Source organism: Herpailurus yagouaroundi, unplaced genomic scaffold (assembly GCF_014898765.1).
Source record: "Herpailurus yagouaroundi ecotype Mexico unplaced genomic scaffold, PumYag 387, whole genome shotgun sequence".
Lineage (NCBI taxonomy): Eukaryota > Metazoa > Chordata > Mammalia > Carnivora > Felidae > Herpailurus > Herpailurus yagouaroundi.
The window spans coordinates 334617-362025 of NW_024412604.1; the positions used below are offsets into that span (position 1 = coordinate 334617).

The 27409-nt window shown below is 52.8% G+C and overlaps 1 long non-coding RNA gene across 8 annotated transcripts; it reads left to right on the plus strand.

Annotated features, from left to right (window-relative positions):
* The first annotated feature begins 22 nt into the window (after positions 1 to 22).
* LOC121022262 (uncharacterized) lies at positions 23 to 23980 on the plus strand. 8 transcript variants are annotated; one of them, XR_005786870.1, is made up of 4 exons: positions 23 to 141; positions 516 to 731; positions 7966 to 8387; positions 10116 to 11140. It is a non-coding gene; the product is annotated as an uncharacterized LOC121022262 (long non-coding RNA). The 8 variants fall into 8 exon arrangements; XR_005786872.1 differs by lacking the exon at positions 23 to 141 and adding an exon at positions 21953 to 23980 and having other exon boundaries at positions 151 to 731; positions 10116 to 10450; XR_005786873.1 differs by lacking the exon at positions 23 to 141 and adding an exon at positions 13517 to 13555 and having other exon boundaries at positions 151 to 731; positions 10116 to 10450.
* The last annotated feature ends 3429 nt before the right edge of the window (positions 23981 to 27409 follow it).

Sequence of the window (27409 nt, forward strand, 5' to 3'; positions counted from 1 at the left end):
GGTCCCGCCCCCAGCCCCTCGCTCAGGCTTCGGGAGTTGTCGGCTGCGCGCAGCGCGGGCTCTCCGGCCACTTCCCCTCCCCCCATCCCGGCCGTGGCCTCGCGCATTCCGCGGGCGTCGCTTCTGCAGGTCGGTCCCCAGGTGAGGACGGGAAACTGGCCGCGGGCCCCGCGAGAAATGGAGTCCAGGAGGGGGCGGGCGTCATGAGGCCGCCAGGGCAGGTCTGGCCTCTACCGCCACCCTCACTCCCACCTCCATTCCGGTACCCGCAGCTGGCCTCCGGCTGTGGGCCGGATAAAGTGGGGGGTTACCCTGGGGACGTACTGTTGGAGAAATACGGTACGGTGTTTCTGCCTAGCGATCACGGTTACCTTCGGGAAAGTGCATGCTCACTGCGCTGCCTCGGAGCCTCCCAGCCTCCAGGACGGCCTAGGGAGTCTGACCCCTGACTCGAATCAGTGACACCCCCAGGTCTGGGCCACCTTCCTGAGGACCGACCTGTGCTTCACTCTCAGGCTGCTGTGGTCCGCAGCAGTCCCGGGACGCTTTGGCACTCCGCGCGGAGGTGGGAAGAGCAAGGCCCAGAGGAACTTAACCAAGAGGTGGCAGTGAGCCGACGGTGCCACGCACCCTGCTAACGCCCTTTAACTCACACTCCTGTTGGATCCTCAGCCTACAGATGAAGACATGGACTGTGAGGGGCCACGGGTCCTCCCCGGGTGACTCGGCTGGTAAGGAGAGAGGAGGGGGTGAGGCAGAGCCTGTCCGCCTGCCCCCGGAAGGCATTTTCCGGGCAACACAGGGACACGTGGGCAGAGCTCCTTCTAAGGAGTTGACATCCTTTCCCTTTCTGGCCTGGGAGATAGAGAGCATTCCCTCCACTTTTCTCCCAGTGTATTGCCAGAGCAGCGTACTCATAGCCAGGACCTTTCCCTGCTCTCTGGAATGCTGTGGGTCTGGGCTCCTAAGTCCAGGCTGGTGCTTGCCCCTGGGTCATGTGGTCCTCCCTGTATACCCAGCTGGGGCCAGGGATGTGGCTCCTGCTGCCACCAGGAGCCAAACCCAGCTGGGGGTGGCAGGGGCTGGGGAGGGGGGGGACAGGTTAGGGGACACTGGTGTTAAAGGTGAAATACATCCATAGCAGCTTCAGCACGTAGGTGGTCAGAAACTGAAAAGCCGAAAAGGATAAATACTGTGTGACTTCACTTCTCTGTGAAATTTGAAAAACTAAAAACAAACAAACAAAAAAAAACTCATAGAAAAAGAGATCAGACTTGTGGTCCCAGAGGCAGAGGGTCAGGGGAGAAGGATTTGGAGAAGGAGGATCAAAAGGTACAAACTTTCAGGTGTAAGAGAACTAAGTCCCAGGAAGTCATGTGCAACATGATGCACTGTGCTGCTGTGTGATATACAGGAAAGTGATTAAGAGAGTGGGTCCCAAGAGTTCTCACCAGAAGGAAAATTTTTTTCCTTTTTTTTCGTTTCCTTTTTTATTATATCTATAGGAGATGATGGCTGCTAACTAAAACTACAGGAATTATTTCACGAAATAGGTGTCAAACTGTTATGTTGTACACACTAAACTCATACAATACTGCATGTCAATTATGTCTCAATAAAACTGGGGGGAGGGGAAGAAACTGAAGGACAGCCAAGGTGCTCCTGTTACAACCTGAGTCAGATCATGTCTCTCATTGGCTCAGAACATTCCAGGGGTTCCCAGCATCACAGCCTGCAATGCCCTACAGGATCGCCTCCCCCCCAAAATTAGATCCCTGACCTTACACTTTACTCCTTTCCCCTTGCTCACATCATTCCAGCCACACTGGCCTCCTTGCAGTTCCCCAAACATACCAGGCACAGTCCTACCTCAGAGCCCTTGCATGTGCTCTTCCTACTGCCTGTACAAGCTCTTTCCACACAAATGACATGGTTCTCTTGCCTCCTTCAGGGTTTTCTCCGCATGTTATCTTCTCAGGGAGGCCTGCCTTAACCACCCAGTCTAAAATGTTAACACTCTCCCTGGGGCGCCTGGGTGGCTCACTCAGTTGGGGGGCCGACTTCGGCTCAGGTCATGATTTCACGGTCCGTGAGTCTGTGAGTTTGAGCCCCGAGTCGGGCTCTGCGCTGACAGCTGGGAGCCTGGAGCCTGCTTCGGATTCTGTGTCTCCCTGTCTCTGCACCTCCCCCACTTGCACTCTGTCTCTCTCTCTCTCTCTCTCTCTCTCTCTCTCTCAGTGTTAACACTCTCCCTAGTATTTCCTATTCCCCTATCCTGTTTAACTTTTTAATTGGCATTTATTCCCTGCTAATGTATTATATATTTTATATTTTATTTGTTTTTGTCTCCTCTAATAGAATGTAAGCGCCACCAAAGCAGTGATTTCTCTCCACCTGTTCCCTTCATATTTCTAGCATCAGGCACATAGTAAGTGCTCAGTTGTTGAATTAATGAATTTCTGACTTAAAGCAAAAAGGTCGGCTTGAGAGGAATTCAGCAGGGCTGAGGGACCTACCCAAATGAGTTAAGGAGTTGGCCACTGGAGAAATTAGAACGGTTTTCCCCAAAGAGACCCAGAGCACCCTCAAGCTAGTTTCCAAGGACTGCCTTTGTACAGGGTGCCTTCTCTCTGCTTCAGTCTCCTCCTCCCTCCAGCACCCACCTTGGCCTGGTGAACTATATTCATCCTTCAGCCATCAGCTCAAACTTACCTTTCTTGGGGACATAGTCCCGTAAAAACCTCTCCCACCTCCAGGCAAGACCAGGTCTCACATGCCTATCCTTTGTGGCACTGTGCCCGGCATGTAGTAGGGCCTCAGTAAACTTTTGTTGAGAAAATAAATAAATGAATGAGTGAATGTGGGGACACTGGCAGCCTAAGTAGCTGAATGTCCATCTGAGCAGTTAGGTATGGCTGTATCTAAGGAGAAAAACTCTCCCCATATTGTGGGGAGACTCTGTTAGAAGAAAAAGAAACCAGGTAGTGGTTTTCCAAACAGATGACAAAGAGAAAGAAATATTTCTCTTCATAGCAATGAAAACCCCCAATGTTCCCATGCAATTAATTCCTTCCCTACTTGTACATCATCTCCCACAGAAAAGGACCCGGGTCCCTGGTGCCTGTCCAGCCCTGAACGGTTGCAAAGACCCCAGGGACAGAGTGGGGCTCACCTCTAGGGCAGGGGCTCCAGCTTTCCCTGTTTCAAGGACACAGGCACAGCTCCAGGAGACAGAGGGCTCCTCAGCTTCCCTCCTCCCCATCTCTGCCATAAATGGTGGTCTCTCTAGCATCTGCTAGAATTTCCAGACTGGGAGGCAGCCTGGGTCTCAGCCCGACGGGACTGTGTTTATGGCAGCCTGGCCTCCGGTCCTGGTAGAGTCTGTCCAAGTTACTTTGCCCATCAGAGCCTCAGCTTCCTCATCTATAAAATGGGTGCCAGGACCCCTGACTTCATTACCTCCCAGGGTTGTTGGAGGAGCCAAAACAGTAATAGATGGGAAAAGGCATTGGAAAGGTCCAGAGACTGAGGATAGGCGGTTAGCAGCACTGGGCAATGCTGGGGAATGGGAAGCCTGGCACACAGCACCCCCCCCCCCAGGGGGCAGCTGGATAATGGCAGTAAATGAGCTCTAACAGGGCAGCAAGGAGCCCCTCCTGGGGAGGAGGGAGCAACTTTGCTGAGAAGTGTATGTCCAGGCCCCCTTGGAGAGGAGGCAGTCCAGGACGTGCTCTGGAATGCCGGAAAATACAAGACAGCCTATGAAACAGTGGCCACACTGTGGATGGAACCAAAGGTGTAGACTCTCTGTCCCCTTGCAGGTGCAAGCCCAAGCCACTTGGACTGACATCCAAGCCATTTGTTTGAATAATTCTTTTCTTTTTTGAAGTTTATTTATTTATTTTGAGAGAGAGAAAGAGAGAGCGCACAGGCAGAGAGAGAGTCCCAAGCAGGCTCCACACCATCAACGGAGAGCCTGACGCAGGGCTCGATCTCAGAAACTGAGATCACCACCTGAGCTGAAATCAAGAGTCAGGCACTTAACCGACTGAGCCCCCCGGGCACCCCTTGAGCCTCTTAAAAGTAACGCCTGCACATTGTTTTAGTGTTGAAGCACTGCAGAAAGGCATGAAATGAAGAGTAAAATTGCACTCGGCCTCAGTTCCACTCAGCATTTCTGTTTCCATGTGACCTAATTGTACATACTATGCTTGTCTCTTTTGTGTCTACAAAGGAAGCGAATGATGCCCCTTTCTGTGTGCTGCACATTCTGTGTTTGCCCCTCCAGATCTCTCTCTGCCCTCCTGCCCCTGCTCTGTGCCCCCAGAGGCTTATCTGCACAGACCGTGAACGGGGGCCCTTTGGTTTCCGAGAGGGTTTGGCCAGTGGGAGGCACTGGTGACAGGTGAGGATGGGAGGAACGTGACGTTGCATTTGTCCCCTGTGGGTCACTGTCAGCTGGCTGTGTCTCTCCAGTGGGCATGGCTCCTCTCAGGGAGGCTGGCAGAGCTTGAAGCCCCCCCTCTCCTAACCTTTGCCCAGAAAGCCTCTGCCTCCCACCGCGCCCCCATCCTCGCCCAAAGTCTCTCTTCCACAGGCCCGTCTGGGGGCAACCCTCCTGGCTGGGTATCTCCAGCTTTCGGGTTAATAATATGGAGGCGCACGCATCGCACTTCAAAGATGCTCACTTTGTTGTGTGTTCACGGCACCCCAGAGGCCGGCATCACGGATGAGGAAATGATGCTCAGAGGGGGTGCCTGTTCGCAGGGGCCAATGACGCGGTCATGGCAGGGTCCGCACACACTTGCCCCCTCGGGCCCGTGCGGCCCTGTCCTGGCGGGCTCCCGAGGTCTGGCTGAGGGGCTGGGCCCACCGCAGGGCCCAGGACACCCACAGCCAGATGGCTTGGACGAGACACGAGGCCTGGCAGGGCCTGTCCCGAACATGCTTGGTGGGCCTCGCCAGTTCTGCCGTTCTGCTCCCCGGCAGGAGCCCTGTGTGTGGTCCCATAAACCGCGTCCATGAGGCATGGGATGTCTGCGGCCCTGGCCTCCCCCCAGCCCCCAGCTCCAAATCCTCCCCAGACATCTCCCCTTGACAGCTCGCAGACGTCACCAGGCGTCCCAAGAAAAACCCCTTAGGCCTGCCCCTCTGCCCCAGGGTACTAGTAAGCCCAGGCTGCTGTGACAAGTAACACGGACCAGGCAGCTCAGACAACATGCATGATTTCCGCACGGTTCTGGAGGCCAGAAGTCTGAGATCAAGATGAAGCAATCCTGCTTCCTTCTGCTTCCTTCTGTGGATGGTGGCCTTCTCCGACTCTTCACGTGGGCCAGGCCCTAACCTCCTCTTCTTATTAACACCTGTCAGGTGAGATGCGTGGGCACCCCAATGACCTCATTTTACCTCAATTGCCTCTGTAAAGACTGTGTCTCCCAATACAGTACATATTCTGAGGTACTGAGGATTTCAACGTACGAATTGGGGGGGATATAGTAACATCATAACCCCCCAGGGTGCCCCCATCCCAGCACCCCCCTCACCCAGTGCTTCATCCAGCAATTCCCACCTAGTCATGTGTGGGGGCAGCAGGATGGCCATGCTGCGGGGGGACGCAGGTGGCCAGGCAGAGCAGTCTCCTGCCTCAGAGCCCACACTGGCTCTCCATGGTCACAGTAAAAGGGCGGCGCCCTAACTTCCCCGGGCATCCACGGCTCTGAGTGACGCGCCTCCTGCCCCACTTGTCCCACCCAAGGACAGCAAGGACTCTGCACCGACCTGCCTGGGCTCACATCATGCTCCTGCCACCCCCGAGCCGCGTGTTTCTAGGAGCGTTGTTTCCGCTTGTGGGCCACCATACCTACGATGCGATGCGGGGACAGCAGCAGCAGCAATCGTGCCTCAGCCATGCAGGTGTCCTGCTCAGTCTCTCTTAAAGGGCTGCCACACGGAGCAGTGCTGAGTGACCGCCTCCAGCAGCAGCCCCACCTGGGGATCTGGCCGAGCTTCACCCAGAAGCCAGGATGTTAGGCACTGGAGCCGCCGCTCCTGCCTGACCCCCGCTTCCCCACAGGCAGGCTGACCCCTGGGGCTTTCCACCGAGTGTGGCCCAGTTGTCTCCCGGCTGCACTGCAGCCTGAGGCTCTCCCTCCTCATCCTCCCTCCTCCCTTCTCCTTTCACGGGTGCCAACCCCACACCCAGATCAAAGGCTCTCCCTGCCAGTTCCTGCTCCTACTTCCTTCCCCTCATCCTCCACAGGCACTGCCCCACGAGCCTCTTGCACGTCTAACCCCTTCTTGGCATCTGCTCTCTGAAGATGAGAACTGGCCCGGGTAGCTGTCTCATAGGTTGTTCAAGGGTTAAATGCATTAACACACACAGAAACCTTAGAAAGGTGCCTGGAACAGAGTAGGTATCTGAGTCCCAACACCACGTAGCTCCTTTCTAAGGGCCATTCTTGGGGACTGTATCTGCCCTGTCCATAGATTTCTGCGTATTCTTTTGTGGACCAGGCCTTCTTAAGTTTCCGAAGTGTGCTATGCTTCCTGTGATCACAGGGCCTTTGCACCCACCACTGCCTTTGTTCCTTTACTGTGAGCCCTCTAACCCCTCTTTCCTGTTAGCTCAGATGTCACTTCCTCAGGGAAGCCTACCTGACCTCCTTTATATGTTTTCCCTACACTATGTGCCTCTCCTTCAAAGAATTTTTCAAGGTTTATCCATTTATGTGTGTTCATTTCTTTCCCGCTTGTCTCTCTGGGGCAAAGATTGCCAGTCCTCAGATCCCTATCCATCCCTTCCCAGAACTCCCAGTTTTCAGCAGAGCACAGTATTGCCCCAAAGAAAGCTTGCATTCCTCAGCCTTTCTTGCAGCTAGCCAATGGGATGTACACAGAAGTGATGGCTGTCCCTTCTGAGTTCCCCTGGGAAGAGAAGGGGCGTGCCTCCTTCCATGTTCCCTCCTCCTCCCTGCTGGCTGGAATGCGGGCAGACAAGGCCAATGCTGTCTGCTGGAGGGATGGACAAGGTAGAAGGAATACAGACCCAAACAGCCCCAGAGTGCACTGCCTCACCAGCGTGGGATTTCAAGGAGAGAAAACTCAAAGTGTAGCTTGTTTAAGCCAACACTACTTTGAGTCTCTGTTAACGGCAGAGATTTGGCTACCTGTAGAACAGGAAGCTCTGTGAAGCCAGGGAGCAGGTCCACCTTGGTCATCACCATGTGCTCCCGGCACCTAGAAGGTCCTTGATTATTGTAGGATGAATGAGTGAATGAGTTCTTTGGGGGCTGGACCCTTTCTCAGCCATCTCGGGGACCGCCGCAGCGCCCAGCTCATGGAGTGAAGTTGTATAGAAATCTAGAGCAGCACTATCCACTAGAACCTTCTGTGAGGCAGGATATGCTCCATGTATGCTTGTCCAGTAAGGTACCGCATGCGGCTGGCGGCCACCACGCTGGACAGTGCACACCAGGCTAGAAGGGAGTGTTGAGATGCAGCCCCTCCCCTAATGCAGGAGCTGCCAGCCTGCTGAAATCAGGTAGACACTTGTCCCAATGCTGACACACGAGCCAGGCCACCAGGCGAAGGAGGCCTTCGAGCCCCTGCTCCTGGCCCCCTCAGTGAGGGTCACACTGAGGACTCACATCATGGAGGCAGCACGGCCAATCACAGCGGCCAGCCCACCCTAGTCATCCAATTCCTGCTGACACCTACCACCACCGGCGAGGGCAGGAAGCCCAGATCTGCCTCATGGTAAGGGGTGCCAAGCAGCCTCACCAGTCCCAGGCTGCCAGAGAGGGCAGTGGAGAAAGAGGGTGGACTTACCATGTGCCGGGTCTATGCTGGGCCCTTCACAGCCACACACTCTGAGACAGGTGGAGGAGGGCGGGGTCTGCGGCGTGCCGGGCCCGGCGCTGTGACACGGGGGGCAGCGCGCACATCGTGACTCTTCCCGTTTTACAGAAAAGAAAGTTGAGGCCAGAGAGGTGGACAATTCACCCAAGGTCACACAGCAAATGCACTGGCAAAGACAAAAAGAGAACTGAGACCTATCTCGCTCCAGAGACTTCTCTTCTCCCATCCCAGGCTGTGGAGCTTGGCCCCAGGACAGCGTCCCCACTGTCGCTTCACCCTGCCGCTCCTCCCAGGCCACCTGTACCCTTCCCTGCCACTCAGAAAGGATCTCCCTGACAGGAGTCAGGATGGAGCCAGAACGGCTGGATGCAGCAGAGGCGGACCCACACCTCAGACCTCACACCAGCCTGTAGTCCTGGGACCAGCAGTCCTCACAAGACCACCAGCGCTCTCGGTGCTGCATCTACCCCACCTCCGTGTACCCAGGAAGGGGGAAGCCTCATCATCCAAGCTGGCTGCTGGCCTAGCAAGTCAGTGGAGAAGGGAGGCTTCCTCTGGGGGGCGCTCGGCAACCCTGCATGGGATACAACTTAATGGCCCACTGGTTGGAAACAGCAGGAGTCCCCTGGGCAAAAGTCAAGTGGGCAAGGGGAAGGCAGGAAGTATGCCCAGCGCTGTGCTAATCTATTTTAATTTTTTTTAATGTTTATTTATTTTTGAGAGAGAGAGAAAGAGAGAGAGAGAGAGCAACAGAGCATGAGTGGGGAGGGGGAGAGAGGAAAGGACACAGAATCTGAAGCAGGCTCCAGGCTCTGAGCTGTCAGCCCTGAGCCCGATGCAGGGCTCGAACCCACAAACCGTGAGATCATGACCTGAGCTGAAGTCGGAAGCTTAACCGACTGAGCCACCCAGGGGCCCCTGTGCTAATCTCTTTAAACAGGTGACTTTATTTAACCCCCATAGCCCCCCTCCTACTTGGTCCATTCTACAGATGGGAAAACAGAGGCATGGAGAAGTCACTTACTAGAAATCACACAGCCCAGCCAGCAGGAGGTGGTGCCCAGGTTCCGGAAAATAACAAGGTCATGGGAATTTGGGAGGCGTCTGTTGCTTCCTGGAGAAGGCTTTGAAACCCTGGGAAGGGGCAGTAGGAGAAGGGTCTGGAGAGAGGGTCCCCTAGCAAGGTGTCAGGTGGGAGCCTGGAGGGGGTGGGTCAGGGCATCGGACCTCACACAATTCCCAGGGCAGGAGACAGATGAAGCCCAGCTCCAGTAGTGACACCTGGCATTCGCCTCTTCAGCATCTTCTGTCACTCAGTCCTTACTGTCCTTACCCCCACACCTCTGGACCATCCCACTGCACCTAGGCCTAGGGGATCTTGCATGGCTCTGGAGGTCCAAGGAGTGACCAGCAGCCAAGTGGGCACAGGCCTGGGGTTGAGCCAAGCTTCCAGCCCACTGTTGGGAGGGGGGAGGCCCAGGACAAAGATGTGACACTGGCTCCGAGACTAGCAGCGTTGTAAATAAGAGAGGAATCCATCTTGCACCCACCCACCAGGCCAGACTGCTGCCTGCCGGGCTCCTTCCCCGCAGGGCCTTGCCCTCTCCCACATGACGACTCACAGCTACACGTGGGCTCTAGCCCGTGGGAAGGGGAAAGAAAAAGGGGAGGGATGCCTCTGCCCTTTAAGGCCACCACGCAGAAGGAGCCACTGTCACTGGGAGAAAACAAGGTTGGGGTGTGAGCTGTGTGGCCGGGTTTGTGTCTGTCTGCCAGTGGGGCTGGGAAGCCAGACACCTGCAGTCCTGTCCTGCCTCCAGCTGCAGAGATCAGAGCGAGTCACTATATATACTCTGTGGGACTGTTGTCCCCTCTGCACCAAACGTTTGGCCAAAATAGCCTCTGAGGGGTCCTCAGTGGAAGACTCTGAACCAATAGTCTCTCAAGGCCATTGAGGCACAGTCTTGGGCAAGGAAAGGTGAAATCAGTCTGTGGGTGGCTCCCTCGACTGTACTGGGAGGCCGGGGGCAAGCAATGCACCCCAGGCCATTGACACAGCCCCCGAGCTCCCAAGCTTTCTTGGAAAAGCTTCTATGAACTGATGCTAATACATCAGGTAACTTTTATTAAGTGCTTGTTATACACCAGGCTTGGAGCTAAGGGCTAGCATTTATGAGTGTTTTCTATATGCTGGGCATTATTTTAAGTGCTTTACAACTTCCACTTCGCTTAAGCCACACAACTTCTCTGTGATGCAGGCGCTGTTGTTATCACCACAGGAATAGCAAACCTGTAAAACAAGAACCAACCACTATGAAAAAGGAGCATTCAGAGAACAGGAAAGAACATTCGAAAACGTAAGCGTTCACAGTAATCATGAAAACCCAACCAAGACTGAATAGCAGAATGGACACACCTGAGAACCAAATCAGAGCAACAGACGGAAATTATGAGAGAAAAATGCCAGAGCCACGGTTCAATGGAAGGAATTGAATTCACATGCAGAAACGAAGATGGATCAAAATCACCTTCCCAGTGAAATCCGGCCCCTCCTCGCTCTGGCAGGGAGATGTTGATGGATAACAGGGAGTTGGTGAGTCATTCCTGCCTAGTTAAAGCCCTCGAGGTTTAGTGTGTGCTTTTTAAGCCACCCTTGTACTTGAGGTCCCCATCTCCTTTCCCCAGGTGCCTATCCTGGTAGTCCAGGAAGTCACTAGCTATCTTGGGCCCCAAGCAAACCACAGGGAACCAGTGGGGCTGGGAAGTTACCACTGATTGGCACCCACAGGGCAGGCTTCACAGGTAAGCAGGGGGGTCTGTGTCAGAATCTTGGACTTACTCGAAGATACCGAGAGCACTGGGCGGGCACCATTCCAGCCTGACAATAGCCACCTGGCAGATTCAGGGAGGAATTCCTTGTCATTTCAAAACACAACAAGGAAAACGGTGACCCAAGTGGGAAAAAGACGTAAACAGAATGCGCAAATGGCCAGTGCGTGCACAGGGAAATTTCTAACGTCACCACTGATCAAAAGAACACAAATGAAAACGTGCCGTCTTCATCCAACTGACAAGGATATTTTAAGTTATAACACTGTTGGGAAGAGGTACATTTCCAGAAAGCAACCTTGCAGTATAGACATCACTTTTCAGTCTGTAAGTCTGCTTTTAGGAACTGATCACAAAGAAGTGATCGGATTTGTCGGCAGATTTCTATACAAGCTTGTTCTTCCCAATGTTGCTTCCAGCTGAGAAAAATTAGAAACCACTGAATGAATGTCCAGCCAAAGGAAAGTGATAATGAACAATGCCCCATCTATGTAGTGGAATATCATTTATCTATTTAAATTGGGTTTTCACAAGACTATTTGAGAAAAGTTACAGTGAAAAAAGGCAGGATGAAAAATTTATGTAGGAGTTATTCTATATGTGATTATGTAAAGAATATATGTTTATAGAAAACATTAGAGGGGCTCCTGGGTGGCTCAGTCGGTTAAGCATCCGACTTCAGCTCAGGTCATGATCTCAAGGTCCGTGAGTTCGAGCCCTGCGTTGGGCTCTGTGCTGACAGCTCAGAGCCTAGAGCCTGCTTCGGATTCTGTGTGTGTCTGTGTGTGTGTGTGTGTCTGCCCCTCCCTGCTCATTCTCTCACTCTCTCTCTTTCTCTCTCAAAAATAAATAACGATTAAAAAATTTTTTTTCTTTTTTTTTTAATTTTTTTTTAACGTTCATTTATTTTTGAGACAGAGAGAGAGCAGAGCATGAACAGGGGAGGGGCAGAGAGAGAGGGAGACACAGAATCTGAAACAGGCTCCAGGCTCTGAGCAGTCAGCACAGAGCCCGATGTGGGGCTCGAACTCACGGACCGTGAGATCATGACCCGAACCGAAGTTGGACGCTTAACCGACCAAGCCACCCAGGCGCCCCTAAAAAAATTTTTTAAATGAAAGTATTTACATTGAATAATGGGATTACAAGTGATCTTTTTTTAGCATTCTATTTTTCACTTTTCCAGATTTTCTACAATGAATATATCCTACTTCTATAACCAGAAAAAAATATCGTTTGTGCAACTTGGTATGTTATTTTTTAATAGGTTTTTTATTAGTATAGTAGTAAATGCTCTCACTGCCCTCAAATCAGAAAATACAGACAGGTATAAAAAAGAAGAAAACGCTCATCTGTAATCCCATCATTGTTAACGTTTTCTTGCTATATTACAAAAATGGAAACACATCATACATACTATTTTAGAGACTTTGTAAAACTCGTGACTACAAACGTGTAACATAAAATTGACCATCTTAACCATTGAAATGTGCAGTCAGTGGCATTAAGTACATTCACACTGTTGTGCAACCATCCCCACTGTCTATTTCCAAAATTTTTCATCTCCCCAAACTGAAACTCTGTCCCCATTAAACACTAACTCCCCATTCCCCTCCCCGTGCCCCTGCACCCACCCCTCTACTTTCTGTCTCTGTGAGTTTGACCATTCCAGGGGCCTCATAAGAGTGGGATCATACAATATTTGTCCTTTGGTAACTGGCTTCTTTCATGAACCAGAATGTCCTTGAGGTTCACCCATGTTGTAGCATGTGACAGCGTTTCTTTCCTTTTAAAGGCTGAACCATATTCTATCACATTTTGCTTATCCATTCATCCATTGATGGACACCTGGGTTGTTTCTAGAGCCTTTTCAAACAGAACAATATATTGTGTACCTCTTCCTGTGCCAATAATGATAAATTAATAGCAGTTACTTTTTTTAAAAAAACTTTAATGTTTATTTATGTTTGAGAGAGACACAGAGTGCAAGCAGGGGAGGGGCAGAGGGAGAGGGAGAAACAGAATCCGAAGCAGGCTCCAGGCTCTGAGCTGTCAGCACAGAGCCTGACGTGGGGCTGAAACTCACGAACCATGAGATCATGATCTGAGCCAAAATCAGACGCCCAACCGACTGAGCCACCTACGCGCCCCAAAAGCAGATACTTTTAAACATTTTACTTTTTTTTTTGAAACAGAGAGAGCAAATGGGGGGGCAGGAGAGAGGGAGAGAGAGAGAATGAGAGAGAAAGAAAATCTCAAACAGATTCCACACCCAGCATGGAGACGGACATGTGGCTCAATTCCATGACCATGAGATCATGACCTGAGCTGAAATCAAGAGTCAGACACTTAACCGACTGAGCCACACAGGTGCCCCAATAGCAATTACTTTTATTAAGTTGCCTAGTATTCTATATTTGGTAAATCTTTTTTTTTTTAAATAATGTATCTTTATTTTTTATTGAGGCATAGTTGACATATGATGTTATATTAGTTTCAGCTGTATAACATAGGGATCCTACCAAATCTGGTTTTTCTTTTTAAAAAAAAATTTTTTTTAATGTTTATTTATTTTTGAGAGAAACAGAGACAGACTATGAGTGGGGCAGGGGCAGAGAGAGAGGGAGACACAGAATCCAAAGCAGGCTCCAGGCTCTGAACTGTCAGCACAGAGCCCGACGCAGGGCTCGAACCCATGAACCATGGGACCATGATCTGAGCAAAGTTGGATGCTTAGCCAACTAAGCCACCCAGGTGCCCCCTACCAAATCCATTCTTTTTTTTTTTTTTTAATTTTTTTTTTCAACATTTTTATTTATTTTTGGGACAGAGAGAGACAGAGCATGAATGGGGGAAGGGCAGAGAGAGAAGGAGACACAGAATTGGAAACAGGCTCCAGGCTCCGAGCCATCAGCCCAGAGCCTGACGCGGGGCTCGAACTCACGGACCGCAAGATCGTGACCTGGCTGAAGTCGGACGCTTAACCGACTGCGCCACCCAGGCGCCCCTCTACCAAATCCATTCTTGAAGGACATTTACATTGTTTCCAAATTTTCATATATACAAAACTGCAATAGTCTTTGTGTACTTATCCTACTATTTCTTAAAGATAAATTTGAAAAGTGAGATTTCTGAGTCAAAGGGTATTTTCAGATTTGGTTTCTTTGACCAATTTGTCCTCCAAAAATTATATTAATCTGGATCCCTGCCATCAATGAATCTCAGTCCCCAAATTCCAATATCCTGGTCGGTACTGAATATTAGCACTTCATAAAAAGTGACAACATTTTGGGCAGTTTTTGCCGGAGTGTCAGGTTTTTTAAAAAGTGCCATTGTTTTGGGGCGCCTGGGTGGCGCAGTCGGTTAGGCGTCCGACTTCAGCCAGGTCACGATCTCGCGGTCCGGGAGTTCGAGCCCCGCGTCGGGCTCTGGGCTGATGGCTCAGAGCCTGGAGCCTGTTTCCAATTCTGTGTCTCCCTCTCTCTCTTCCCCTCCCCCGTTCATGCTCTGTCTCTCTCTGTCCCAAAAATAAATAAAACGTTGAAAAAAAAAATTTTTTTTTAAAAAGTGCCATTGTTTTCATGTGTATCTCTTGGATTATTGGTGAAGTTGCATTTTTTCCTGTGTTTATATTTTACTGGCAGTTTGTGTTTCTTCGTGGAGTCCTATCTCTACTTTGTATAGAGATACTGATATTTCTCTTACCGGTGTGTAGGAACTACACAGGAAGGGTGCGTGAACTCTATGCACCAGGGATGTGACCAGCCACGTTTTGAAGCTGCAGGATTTTTTTTTTAGATTGATGGAGCCAAATGCAGTTAAGGAATCTGCCTTTGGGGTCATATCTAGCAAATTCCTCTCTTTCAGGGTTACCTGTGGATTAGTCACATTTTCGCCCTGTTGCATTGCTTCCAGTGCTGTCACGGTTCGGTGTTCTCACTTGCTTCTTTAGTCCAGCTGGGATTATTTGGATGGGTGTGTGCTAAGATTAGGACGTCCCCTGTGTCTAAAAGTCAAGGCCAGCCATCCCTGGATGACCAGTCTTCCCTGCACGCTCTCCCGGCTTCAGCACTTCCTCCTGTCATGAGTTGGCCTTTTGCATAATCCCCACCTTCAAGAAAAACTCTTTTCCACTGTGAGCCGAGCAGGAGCCCTATTGAGCCCTATCGCACGGCCTTTCCCAAAGGCATTTGCCTTACAGAAGAGGATTCGGGAGAAGCTACCAGGTTGGGGGTGGGGGGAGGGTCCAGACAGTGGCATTTCAGGAACCACCACTGACAGACATGTAATGGACGAGCCATCGTGGGACCCAGGAGCTACTTCTTCAACTGGCCAAACCGGCGGGCACCCTCTCTGCCCCCAGTTTGGGATGATTTACTGTCAATGTCACACTGCACATCAGTCTTTCAGCAGAGCACACTATCTCCCTCGGTCCTCACAGTACGTATCGCTTTCCATCCTGACTTCTCAGCTGAAGGGGGAGCCACACAGAGGACCATGTCTGGTGACACCACCTACACACAGCAGAGGCAGGATGGGGGCTTTCCTGGTGCCTATCCTCGAGGTTACTGCCACAGGAAGGGACCCGTCCCAGGAGCAGGGACCCGTAGGGAGCTCCAGCTGTCAGGTCAGGGCTGTGTGGGACCTTGCAAGCCGTAGGTGCTGACACGAGCGGGGCCCAGGGCGGGCAAGGGGCCGAAGCCTGAGACTCGAGGACCCTCAGCCATCTCACCCACACCCACTCCTCTGAGTTCCAGCCCCCACCCAGGGTCGCCAAACACGCAAGGCATCCTGAGATGTGCTTCCCTGAAACCTCCCTGTTCTCTGTTACAGGAGCACTTCATCCACTCATTTACCTGGCGCGCATTTATGGAGAACTTACCGTATGCCGGGTACTGGCCCGGGGATACGGCAGTGCTTACCGTGTACCCAGTACTGGTCTGGGGATACAGCCATTAACTAGAGGCAAAAGCCCATCTTCTGGAGCTTTTATTCCAGTGGGAATAAGCAAGGAGAGGAGTAAAGGGACATGGCGTAACTCCTCATGTGAATAAGTGCTAGGAACAGTTACTAATACTCACCCAACAGCTTTTATGTCCTCATGGAGGTTCTAAGGAACCAATGTCCTGTGACCAGGACAGACAGAGGGAAGCTGCTTCAGGGTGGCCAACCGGGGAGGGCCTCTCTGAGGAGGTGACACTGGGGCGAGGAGGAGTTCTTAGGAGGAGCCAACGGAAGGCAATCCAGGCCAAGGGAACAGCACATGCAAAGGCCTCAGGAGGGAAAGAGCATGTGGGTTTGAGACGCTGACAGGAAGCCGAGGCTGTGAGCCAGGCAGTTGTGGGGGTGAGGCAGGAGCAATGGAGAGGAGGCCAGAGAAGGCCAGGGATTCCAACATTCAGCACACCGCAACCCACGGTGAGACTTCACCTTCCGGCTTCGCCAGCTTGTGTGTTAGCAAAAGTCTCACCCCATCGCCTAACCCGCACTCCCGGCACTGAGTGCTGGGGTTTTCCATTCTGTCTATTCTGCTCTGCTCTCCTCAAAAGGAGGGAGGAAAAAGAAAGGAAAGGAATGCAACCCCTGCAATTAACCTCCTGACCCCCTGAGGGGCTGCAACTTGCAGTTTAACGCCAGGCTGTTGTAGATGGAAATAAAGATTTTTGTTTGTTTGCTCGGCACAGTGGGAGTCCATGGCGTGTTTAGGGGAGGGAGAGACTGCACCAGACTGAGGTTTTAAAAAGACTATCCTGCTGTTGTATGCAAAAGGGAGTGTCTGGGGTGTGTCAGTCAGCCAGAGTCCCCGAAGGACAGACAACGCCCTCAAAAGGGTGATACTGAGTTAAAGACCGGGCTCTCCGCGCAGGTGGGGCAGGTGAGGGGCAGTCCCACAACCAGTCACCCCCACCGAGGCCGGAAGGAGCTGGAGGAACCGCGTGGGAAGGTAGGGGCCAGCAGCGGGCCACAACCTTGGTTCTGGGGAAGCGCCTCACCCCTCTCCGCTCCCACCTCCCATTGTCTGCAGCGCCTCTCATTGGCCCAATCACACAGACATCCCCTCTGAGGTGCAAGGTCAGCCTCCAGGACACAGCAGAGGTCCCTGACAGGGGTGGGGAGCGGAGTGTGGCCAATGGAAGAGCCAGGTGAGAGCCAGCGCTGGCTGGGGCGGGCTAGCAGCAGAGGAAATGGCCTTGGGAACATGAAGTGTGGAACCCCAGGACCAGCCTTTGGGTTGGATTAGACTCCTGCGGAAAGGGCTTTTTTCCACTTTGGGGGCTCTTCGGAAAACACAAGATGCAAGACGTGGTGGGGGCCCAGGGTGGGTGAGGGGAGAGCACAGGTGTCAAGGCACACAGGCATCGTGGGCAGCCGGGACACTCAGAGTATCTCCCCACCAGGAAGGTGCAGGTGTCCCCTGGTCAGAGTGCCAGGGCAGGGAAGGCTGTGTGAGGTGCCCCCTTCCGTCACCGGGCCACGGGCAGCCCAGGGGTTGCAGAGTGGGGCGCAGGGCAGAGGAGTGGCTGGGAGCAGGGCACCCTTGTCGGGACAGGGCTCTTCCCTGCTGGTCCATCCACACCAGGGCGCCCTGGGTGTGTCACCACCCAGGTGTGGCATTTGAGCTAAAGGGGATTATGCTGAAATGTTCCTAAGGCACAGCAAGAAACGACAGAGGCCAGACAGAGGCCGAGCTCAGCCTGGGGTGGTATCTGGGGTGGGGGGACCAGCCCAACCCAGCAGGATGGAGGAAGGTGTGTGACACTCATCATGTCCCCGACCCCAACGTGCTGGGGGGAGGGGCACGGGAAGCGGCAGAGCCAGGCCTGGATGGCACCTTCTCTCCATGCTCGCTTGCCAGACGTGTTTACCTCCACATCCAGCTGCAAGTTAGAGCCCAGTAAGTGGGTCATGGCGATCCCTTTAGTGAAGTGCAATCAGCCTTGTTCGGAACAAAACCGAAAGGTACAATCGAAAGGGAAAGGAAGGAAAACATCGGAGTTCATTGCAGGCACCAAGACAGTCACTGTCCCCTGAAGAGTCCCTTTCAGGCTTGCTCCAGAGGACGGGTACTTTTTAAAGTGGCGGGGGGGGGGGGGGGCACTGCATTTGCAGACAAGGGTCCTTGCTTCCCTTCTCTGCACTCTCGCTCCAGATGGCCAGATCCTGCTGCTGTCCCGTCCCCGCTCCCTGGGACCTGCCCAAGCTCTCTCCTCTCTGGCTTTTCCCTCCCTTGGCTCACCGCATCATCCTCTTGACTGTTTTTGTCCCCATCTTACTGGGGAGGAGGGAATCCAGGGAGGAGGATGTCCCATCCGGGACCCTATGGCTTCCTGCCCTGCCTGTGCACACCGGTACTGACCCCAGGTGAGGCTGGGGGGGAGATGGGGGAGGCCACATGGGGTGGGTATACTGGGGCCGTGAGAGGACTCCCCCTACCGACTCCTGTGGGCTCTGGGGTCATGAGAATCAGGGCAGAAGGGCTAGGGAGGGATGGCATCAAGGAGACAGGTGTGTGTGCTCTAGCTACCAGGTACAGGCTCTGTTCTGGGTGCTGAGGAGAAGGCAGCAGACAAGGTCAGCGCAGCCCCTGCTCCCTGCCGCTTACAGGAACACCTGTCGGGAAGAGAGCTTACCTGTAACGGGGTTGAAGAAAACCAGCCACAGACTGAGACAGGGAAAAAAGAGGAGCAGAAGGCATAGTTATACTGCAATGTCAAGACAGGCTTCTCTTACATGGAAGGGCCCAGCCAGGCTGAGAATCACACGAGAGCATCTCTAGCCAAGAGCTCGGCACATGCAAAGGCACTGAGGTGAGACAGACCGAGACAACACCAGTGTGTCCGTAGCATGGTCAGCACAGGCAGTGGAGCAGAGGTCAGCAGGCCAGAGGGAAGGGCTTGTTTCCAGCCAAGGCCAGTGAGGAGTTGCACAGAGCTCTTCACTATCCTGCCGTTCAGCCCCGGATCTGCGGTCCTGGGCTCGCATGGTCCAGGGCCGCCACATTCTCTCAGTCGGCTTCCTGGTGACTTATGAATGGGTTCTCCCTGGTTCAAAACAGAACGCACCAGGGGCACCTGCGTGGCTCGGTGGGTTGTCTGACTCTTGGTTTCAGCTCAGGTCATGATCTCGCGGTTTGAGATTGAGGCCCGCATTGGACCTGACAGCACGGAGCCTGCTTGGACTCCTCTCTCCCTCTCTCTCTGCCCCTCCCTCTCCCACACGTGCACTCTCTCTCTCTTTCCCAAAAACTAAAATTAAAAAAAAAACAAAAAACATTTAAAACCAAAACAGAACGCCCGAGGCGCCCTCCCTGTGCTGAGCCCCGAGCAGGGCACGAAGGGAATGGAAGTCCGTGCCTGGTGAGTGAGTGTGTGCCCAGCATGCCCATTGCTGGGACTGTGGCTGCCTATGTTTGTTTTCAGGGTAGCAGAGTTTTCTGTGTAACTCATGCGCACAGCAAGTAAGTCAAAAAGTGGAAATGGGTGTTCAATAAAGAGCCAGTGTGCCTCCTACTGTCACCCCCTCCCGCAGTGCCCCTGCCCAGAGGCCACCCTGAGGCCATCTCCATGGGTTTGCCAAGCAGAAAAGCGTGTCCATCTTTAATACACAAAGTGGATTCTAACACACACACACACACACACACACACACACACTTCTTAACAATCTCCCTGGGGTTGTTCTGTGTGGATACAGCGGATATTCCCTGATACTTCAGTTCCACTGTGCATGTGACTCACCATTCACTGCCAGCACCCCCTGTAGCATAATGGGCCGGGAAGGGGAAGGGGAAGGGGGGGTGGAGCTAGGTCAAGGATATTTGCATTTTTAAAGTTGGGTTGACATCTGCAAGGTGTGTCACTGGCTCTTGATAAGAGAATCAAAGGGAATTGGGTTAACCCACTCCTAACTCCTTTGCCCAGTTACTGCCAGCCCCACCAGCAGCCCTGCCCGGCTCCCGGCTCTGGCTCCCGTTCCTCTTGTAGGAGGGGAGAGGGATCACTATCTCGCCCCTGCAGGGCTGGGCCCTCCACACTGACCCAGCCTCAGGCCATCATCCTTCATCCTCAGGAGCAAGACCTCTTTAGCTGCCTGAAAATAGCTCTTTATCTGGTTCGGTCCTCACCGGGACTTTATTCCGTGCCTCTGGCCACTTGTTGCAAGAGCAAATGTGTCCCATACAGCACTGGGCGTGTTGCCACTGTCGGAGAAACCAGGAGAATTCGGGGGCGAGAACAGCTAGGGGCCCGAGAAGTGAGCCTCCGACTGTGGGCCGGGCGCTGGGGCGTGTGGCAGTCAGGCGGTGTTCTGGGGTACAGGCCTCCGCCTTCCGAGCAAGGCCCTGAAGAATGTGCCCGCCTCAGACACAACATCCCAGTTCAGTCACATTATGAGTCACCGCTGCGTGTCCGCTACCACCTGGGCATTTGAACCACGGCAGCAAGCACACAGGCAAAGACTTCTGCCCTCTAGGAGCTTGCGTTCTATCGGGGAAGACAGAAAACAGCAGAAAGGCCCACACAGGCAATGATAGGAGAGGTCAGAAGGGAGATACGCGGTGGAGAAGAACTGAAATAGAGTGCTGTGCTCAGGAGCGCCAGGCCAGAGACACAGGAGGCAGTCTGGAACAGGCCACTGGGAGTGGGGCTTGTTGAAGTGACAGCAGTCTTTCTAGGGGAAGGGAAGAGGATAGGGTGCAAAGGCCCTGAGGCAGCCGGCCTCCAGTAGCTGAGAAAACAAGGAAGTTAGTGTGGCCACAGCAACACAGGGAGAGTCAAAGGAGAGGGGAGAGGTTGTATAAGGTGGAAGCCAGGAGAACACTTGGAGACTCTGTAAGATGGATGAGGGTGTCTGAGGCAGGGGAGCGGCCGCGGCATGAATCCAGCAGGACACACAGCGGGACCAAGAGCTTAGCCCAGGCCAGGCTCTATTCCAAGAGCTTTGCCAGTATTAATTCACTTAATGCTCACATAGCCTTATACAGCAGGTGCACTCATGGTCCGGTCCTATAGGTAAGGATGCTGAGGCACAGAGATGTGAAGGAACTCACCCCCGGTCACACAGCTGAAAGATGGCAGAGTCTGGATTTGAAGGCAAGCCATCTGAAGCCAGAGCCCAGGCTCTTGAAGAACCATAAGTTTGGGACAAAAAAAAAAAGTCACAACCTTCATCCTGAGGGAGGACATCTGTAAAGAAAATAGAAGACTGAGTCCTCATCAGAGATGCGAGGCAACAGAGGCCCAGAAGGTCAAGCTCGGGTCTGACCGCCAGGCAGTCCCACTTCCCCACCCCTGACCCCGCACTGGAGGTGGGAGCCTGGATGATCGCTACCCGGGAGGGTGGCGGCCCCGGGCACAGAGCATTGCTCAGGAGCGTAAGCGTTGACACCCCCTTGGGATGGTGCGGGTTGCCCAACAGAGCAGGCAGGCAGGGTTGGACATGGGACCAGAGGTAGGGGGAGCCTGCGTCCCAGGGCCTTGGAGGAAGCGTTGACGGACAGGAGTTAAGAGTAGCGGTCACATGAAGGATGCTTGGTGACAGAGGGGGGCCCACATGTAGGGGATACTGACCACTGGGGAAGGCATAACCATGCAGGGGAAGAGGCCGCCAGAGGCTCAGAGGCCTGCCAGCTGTGTGGCCTCCAGATGTTTGGGTCTCAGTTTCCCCATCTGTTAAATAGAGAAGAAAAATGCCAGGGGCAGCTGGCTGGGACAGACAATAACTCCAACTCTGAGAAAGGATCAGGAACGCTACTTAGCTGGTTGTAGAATCCTTTTGTCTTACTCTTGCTCCCGGAAGGCTTCTGTCACTCGGGGCTGTTTCTCAGGGGTGCAGTTTGAAGCTCATGTCTTTATTTTATTTTATTTTTAATTTTTTCTAACGTTTTTTTATTTTTGAAAGACAGAGAAAGAGCATGAGTGGGGGAGGAGCAGAGAGGGAGGCACCGAATCCGAAGCAGTCTCCAGGCTCTGAGCCGTCAGCACAGAGCCCGTGGGGCTCAAACCCACGGACTGTGAGATCATGACCTGAGCTGAAGTCAGACGCTTGACCAACTGAGCCACCCGGGCGCCCCGAACCTCATGTCTTTAAAAATAATTTCTGTCTTCTGCCAGCAAGCTTCTGGGGGCTCAGCATTTTTCTGCGAAATATGTAAACATGTCCCAGCTGTATGTTACCACTGAGTTTTCAAGTTTGTTTGGTTTGGTTTATTAGTGGGCATATTTTCATCCACGCTGGCTTACATCCTTCCTTGCTTTTTCCTCCCCCAAAGGCCCTTGGCTTCTATGCTGCAATTATCTGTCTTGCCCTGAAGAGTAACTCCTGTGTCAGTCCACAGGCCTCCGAGCTTCTGACTCCCGTGTTCTGGATGCCTGTCAACCACATCTCCCGTTTTCATACATCAGCCATTATTCCAGTATTACCGCCTGGACTTTGTTGATTTTTCTTTTTATCTTCCTTGTCCACGTGCAACAGATTTGAGGCCTTCTTCATCTCATCAAATAACGAAATCAGCCATTTTCTGATATTTACTTCTCTTTCCAGTAAGATATTTATCCCAAGGGGAGAACCATTTTTTTCCCCCTGCTCTCATTGAAATTCATCAAAACTTTGGAACAATGCTATGCCCTGGGATTGGCCTTTCCAGGTGACTTCATCTGTATTCGTGCCTTGTCTGCCGTCTTTTTGCCAGTGACTTGTAAATTTCCGTCTCCTGCCGGGACCTCTCCCCTGAATTCCCATCTTTTGCACCCAGCCACTGGTTTGTAGCTCCACATGAATGTCTCTGAAACACCACCAACCCTCGCTGATTGCTCTCCCTTGACCCCAGCAGGCTCACCCCTACTATCTGTGGAACCCGGGGTGAGAGGGAAACGGAAGCGCTGTCTACCTGCTTCTCCTCCCGTCCCGGCCCCGTCCAGAGCTTCAGGGCTAGCACACACGTGCATGAACACTGGGGCCCACGCTCTGTCCACACCCACACCCACATCCACATCCACAAACAGCACCCTTGCTTCTCCTGGGCCTCAGGGTGCACACTCCTGTGATGCACCCTCCCTCCTGGAGAGGCAGGTCTGGGGGCAGGCTCCAAGTCATCTGGGCGGGGAACTCTGAGGTCCAGATCCTGAAAAGTCACCCCAACACCCTCTTCCTGGCCCCACAGACGACCATCTACCCGGACCTCTAGATTTTCTTTCAGCCTCTCCCTCCCTAGTCCCTGGGGTTTGTCTACACCACCTCCCTCTCTCATCCAGAGGCCAGAGCCACGGCTCTTCCCACATGTGCTCTTGTCTGCTCCAATCCATCCCAAGTTTTGAAAGATGTTAATGAGCTGAAGTCCCCAGGTGAGTGGTGTCCCCTTGCACAACACAGACTCCACCCCCTGCGGCCACCCCACACCCCTCTTTGCTCTCGAGGTCAGCCCATTGACCACGGCAAGCGCGACGTCATCCCTCCGGGTCTCCCGTCCAGAGGTGGAGCTGCCTCTCCATCCCTTGAGTCTGGGCTGGCCTGTGACTCACCTTGGTCCACAGAACGTGGCAGCAGTGAGGTTGTGCCCCTCTGAGCCTGGGCTTCCTAAGGCCCTGCAGCTCCCACCCACACCCCTGCCCAGCTTCGGCGGGACAGGCCCGGGCTGGCCCACAGGGGAACAGGGGGGAGCCCTCTCACACCCAGGACCTCCGAGGCCCCCAGCTCCAACAACCTGCCCGCTGACCTCAGACATGCGAGCAAGCCCTGCCGGGCCCAGGTGGAGAGTCACAGAATCACAAGCAAATTCAGTGGTTGTTGTTTTAAGCACTACATTTTGGGGCCCTTTGTTACAGGGCAAAAGCTGACGGAAACTTCCACGTAGTTCCTTGAGCTCCCCGGGGCCTTCCTGACCTCTGGCCTTTCACGTGGGTCACTGCCCCTCTGGGTCCTGCTTCATCCTGATTTGCTGGCTCGGCTCTGCTTCAGCCTTCCGACTTGGGCTTTCCTGCTGTCCCTGTCCCCAACCCCTCTGCTCCTCAGAGCCCCGTCATCCCTGCCACCTCTCTGCCCTCCTCCTCCCTGCCTCAGCTGCACCCTCTCCAGCTCACATGGACCCTGGAGGGGCCTCCCTCTAGTGCTTCTCCTGTCCACGAAGCCCTTTGCTCACTCCCTGTGACAGTCATCATCTGATTCACATCTCTCTGCCCTAAGGGGCCATAAGCTCCATGGGGACAGAGACCACCGCAGACCTCCAGTTCCTGCCACATGCCTGGCAGATAGTAGGAGCTCAGTACACGTTTGCTGGGTGGATAAATGACTGAGCAAATGATTTACGTCTGCGTCCTCTTTCCCCGACAGCAATAAAGGTTGCTGCAGGCTGGAATGTGCGGGTGCGCTGCAGCCCTGCTGAGTGACCGCCAAGCCCTGGCCAGGGACTGAGAATTCCTCCAGAGCCCAGCGGTCACTCACCGCGTGCTCTGGTCGCTCCCGGGTGCTCAGGCCAAAGTCACCTCTGGGGCCCTCACTGGCTTCTCTGTCTCATGACCCGTGGCACCCAGCAAAGGCTCACCATGTACATGTGACCCTGCCCCTCTTCCCAGCATCCAGAACGCTGCCACATCGTCCTGGGCCCAAAACCCACTAACCGCTTCCCACTTCACCTGGGGCTCCTGGACAGCACGTCTCCCAGGAAGAGGTACACGAACAGCATCACCTCCTTCAGGTCCCTGGACCAAAGTCCCCTTCCCCGGAAGACCTGTGCTGACCACTCTGTACGATAGAACTCCCCCACCCCAGACCCTCCGTGGTGCCCTTACCAAGGTTCAGCTTTCTTGCCATTGCCTCTTCTCCATCCAGCCTGCTGCCTGTTGGGATGTTTATGCATTGTCTCCCTTTCTCCATGAGAAGGTTGGCTCTTTGAGGGGAGAGATGTTGACTATTTTTGTTCTTTTCTGCATTCCCATGTGCCTGGCCAGTGATGAGGGCTCAATAAGTCTTTCTTGAATGACTGAAGGAATAACCTCACACTGCTCCGTCGGCCCCCCACCCCCCAGGGGTCATTCCAAGGTCTCATCTCCAACCTCAGCCCAAGCATGAACACCTGCCTGGCTCCCACCTATGACCGGGGCAGAGAAGGACCCAGCTGTCAGCAGCTCAGCCCTTGCGTGCTCCCCGTGGGCCCCTCTGCCCCCGTTCCAGGCTCACGAGAGCTCCTTCACGGCGGCCACACTCTTCCCCAAGGTGACCCCCCTTCTGCTTCATGTGGGTCGGGAGGGGCTTTGCATTTCTGGTTGTCACTGGACAACCGTGTTCCAGAGCCCAAGTAGCTCTGCCTGCCCTGTAGGTCCGAAGCCTGCCTCTTAAAGCCTTAGGAGCATGGCTCTCCAGCCCAGTTCAACAAACATTTCCTAGATCCCCACTCAGTCCACACTTAGGAGGAGAGAGCTGTGCTTGCTCCCCAGCCCCCGGGTGCCAGACTTGGAGCGGGCAGAAGTGAGACACTACCCGGACCACTGGACCACAAAGGGGGCCAGCACAGGCAAAAGCATCCAACTTCTCATCACCCCCTTGTCACTAGCACAATCTGACCAAACGTTCCCAGAGAAGCAGACCCACCAGCGTGCCTCCTACCCTTCGGGAGGGCCATCCACGGTCTGAGGGTACCGTGTCGACAAGAATAAATGTTAAGGCTCCAGTGAGTATGTGGGTTATTCACCCTCTTTTACATTGTTTAAATTTTTTCAGTTGAATTGAATATATTATGATCTCCTTAGGTGCAGGAAATAGCCCACTCCCTGTCTTATCCTCAGGGCCTACTTAGCCAATAGCTGGCGTAAATAGAGAAATTCTGGTTGCGTTGGCTACATAACAAATACGCCAGAACTTACTGGCTTAAAACAGTGACAACACTTATTTTGCTCCCAGATCTTCAATTTGAGTGTGCCTCAGTGGGGATACTACGCTTCTGCTCCACTTGGCATCAGCTGAGGTGATTCAAAGTCTGGGAGCCAAAGTGATCTGCAAGATTGCTCATCACATTTCTGGGAATTGACGCAAACTCTCGGCTGAAGTCTTAGCTGGGGTTACCAGCCAGGACATCCACACACGGCCTCTCCACGTGGCCAGGACTTCCTCACCACGTGGACACTGGTTTCCAGGGCTGACAGGCCTGACAGAGAGCCAGGAAGAAACCTTATCATCCCTTCTGATTGAGCCTGGAAAGCCAAACAACCTCCCTTCCGCCACATACTATTTGTCAAGACAGTTGCAAAGGCCTCCAGGCTTAAAGGGATAAGAAATAGTCTCTGTGTCCTGATGGGCAGTAGCAAGGTTCTGGAAACACATGTGGGGCTGGACATATTACTCTGGCTATTTGGAGGAAATATTATCTGTCACAAAGGGCTACAAAATGCCTTAAATATCCCAGAAGGATAAAATTATTCCCACTTAGAATTCTGTACCCAGCAAAACTATCAGTCAGGTGAATGTCTGGAAATGCAATTCTTAAAAGTTTACCTCCTGTGACTTCCTCTCGGAGAGCTACTAGGGAATGCTCCACCAAAGGAGGAAAGTAGATCAAAGAAGCAGAAGACACTCCTTGCATGGATTCAATCCAAGGAGGAGGAGAAGGGAGCCCTCAGATGACACAGATGGCACAGAAGCCAGGATGAAAGCAAGAGGGTAGATGGTTCCAGAAGAGATGTGTGTGGGTAAACATGCACATTTATGGAACTGATGGAACATCTTGTGTGTCTGTCCATTAGGAAATGATAGAGTGATTGTAAGGATTTGTGATCATGACATGTAGAATGGAACGGAAGACAGAAACACCAATTGAATAAAACAGAGCCCAGACACAGGCCTGTGTGTAGATACTATATGGCCATGATAACAGTGTAGGTCAGACTGGCAAAATTTAGTATTTATTCTTTATTTTATTTTTGAGAGAGACAGAGAGAGAGAGAGAGAGAGCAAGGGAGAGGCAGAGAGAGGGAGACACAGAATCTGAAGCAGGCTCCAGGCTCCAAGCTGTCAGCCCAGAGCCCAACATGGGGCTTGAACTCATGAACCAAGAGATCATGACCCGAGCCAAAGTCGGACGCTTAACCCACTGAGCCACCAAGTCATCCAAGAGTGGCAAAAATTTAAAAGCTTGATGACACAGAATGTTGGCAAGGAAATAGATCAAAGGACACTTAAATTCCCTGTTTATGGGGTATAAAGTAGAGTGACCACTTTGGAAAATTGTTTGGTTTTACCCAGGAAAACAACAAAAGCATATCTTCTAACCCAGCAATTCCACTCACCGGTGCACACCCAAGAAAGATTTTTGTATCTGAGCATCAGGAGATATGTAACAATTGGCTTTAGAAGCATTGTTTGTAAGAGAAAAAACTGGACACAGCCCCATGTCAGTAGCAGTAAAACAGAATAACTGTGTTACATTCTTACGATGAAATGCTACCATGCAGTGATGAAAACGGTTGAGCCACAGGCACATGAGCCAACATGGATGAATCTCCCAATGCTGAGCAAAAAAGCAAGTCCCCGAAGAAGTAGGGGAAAGGCTTTCATTTCTATGTTCACCACCGGGCAAGACTAAACAAGCTGCTAAGGACACATACATGGATGATAAAACTGAACAAGCCAGACAAGGTACACCACAGAAGTCAGGATGAGGACGCCCCAGGGATTTCTAAGAGACTGGAAAAGTTCCAGTGCTTAGCCTGGGTGTTTGTTCTTTTTCTTAAATAAAATT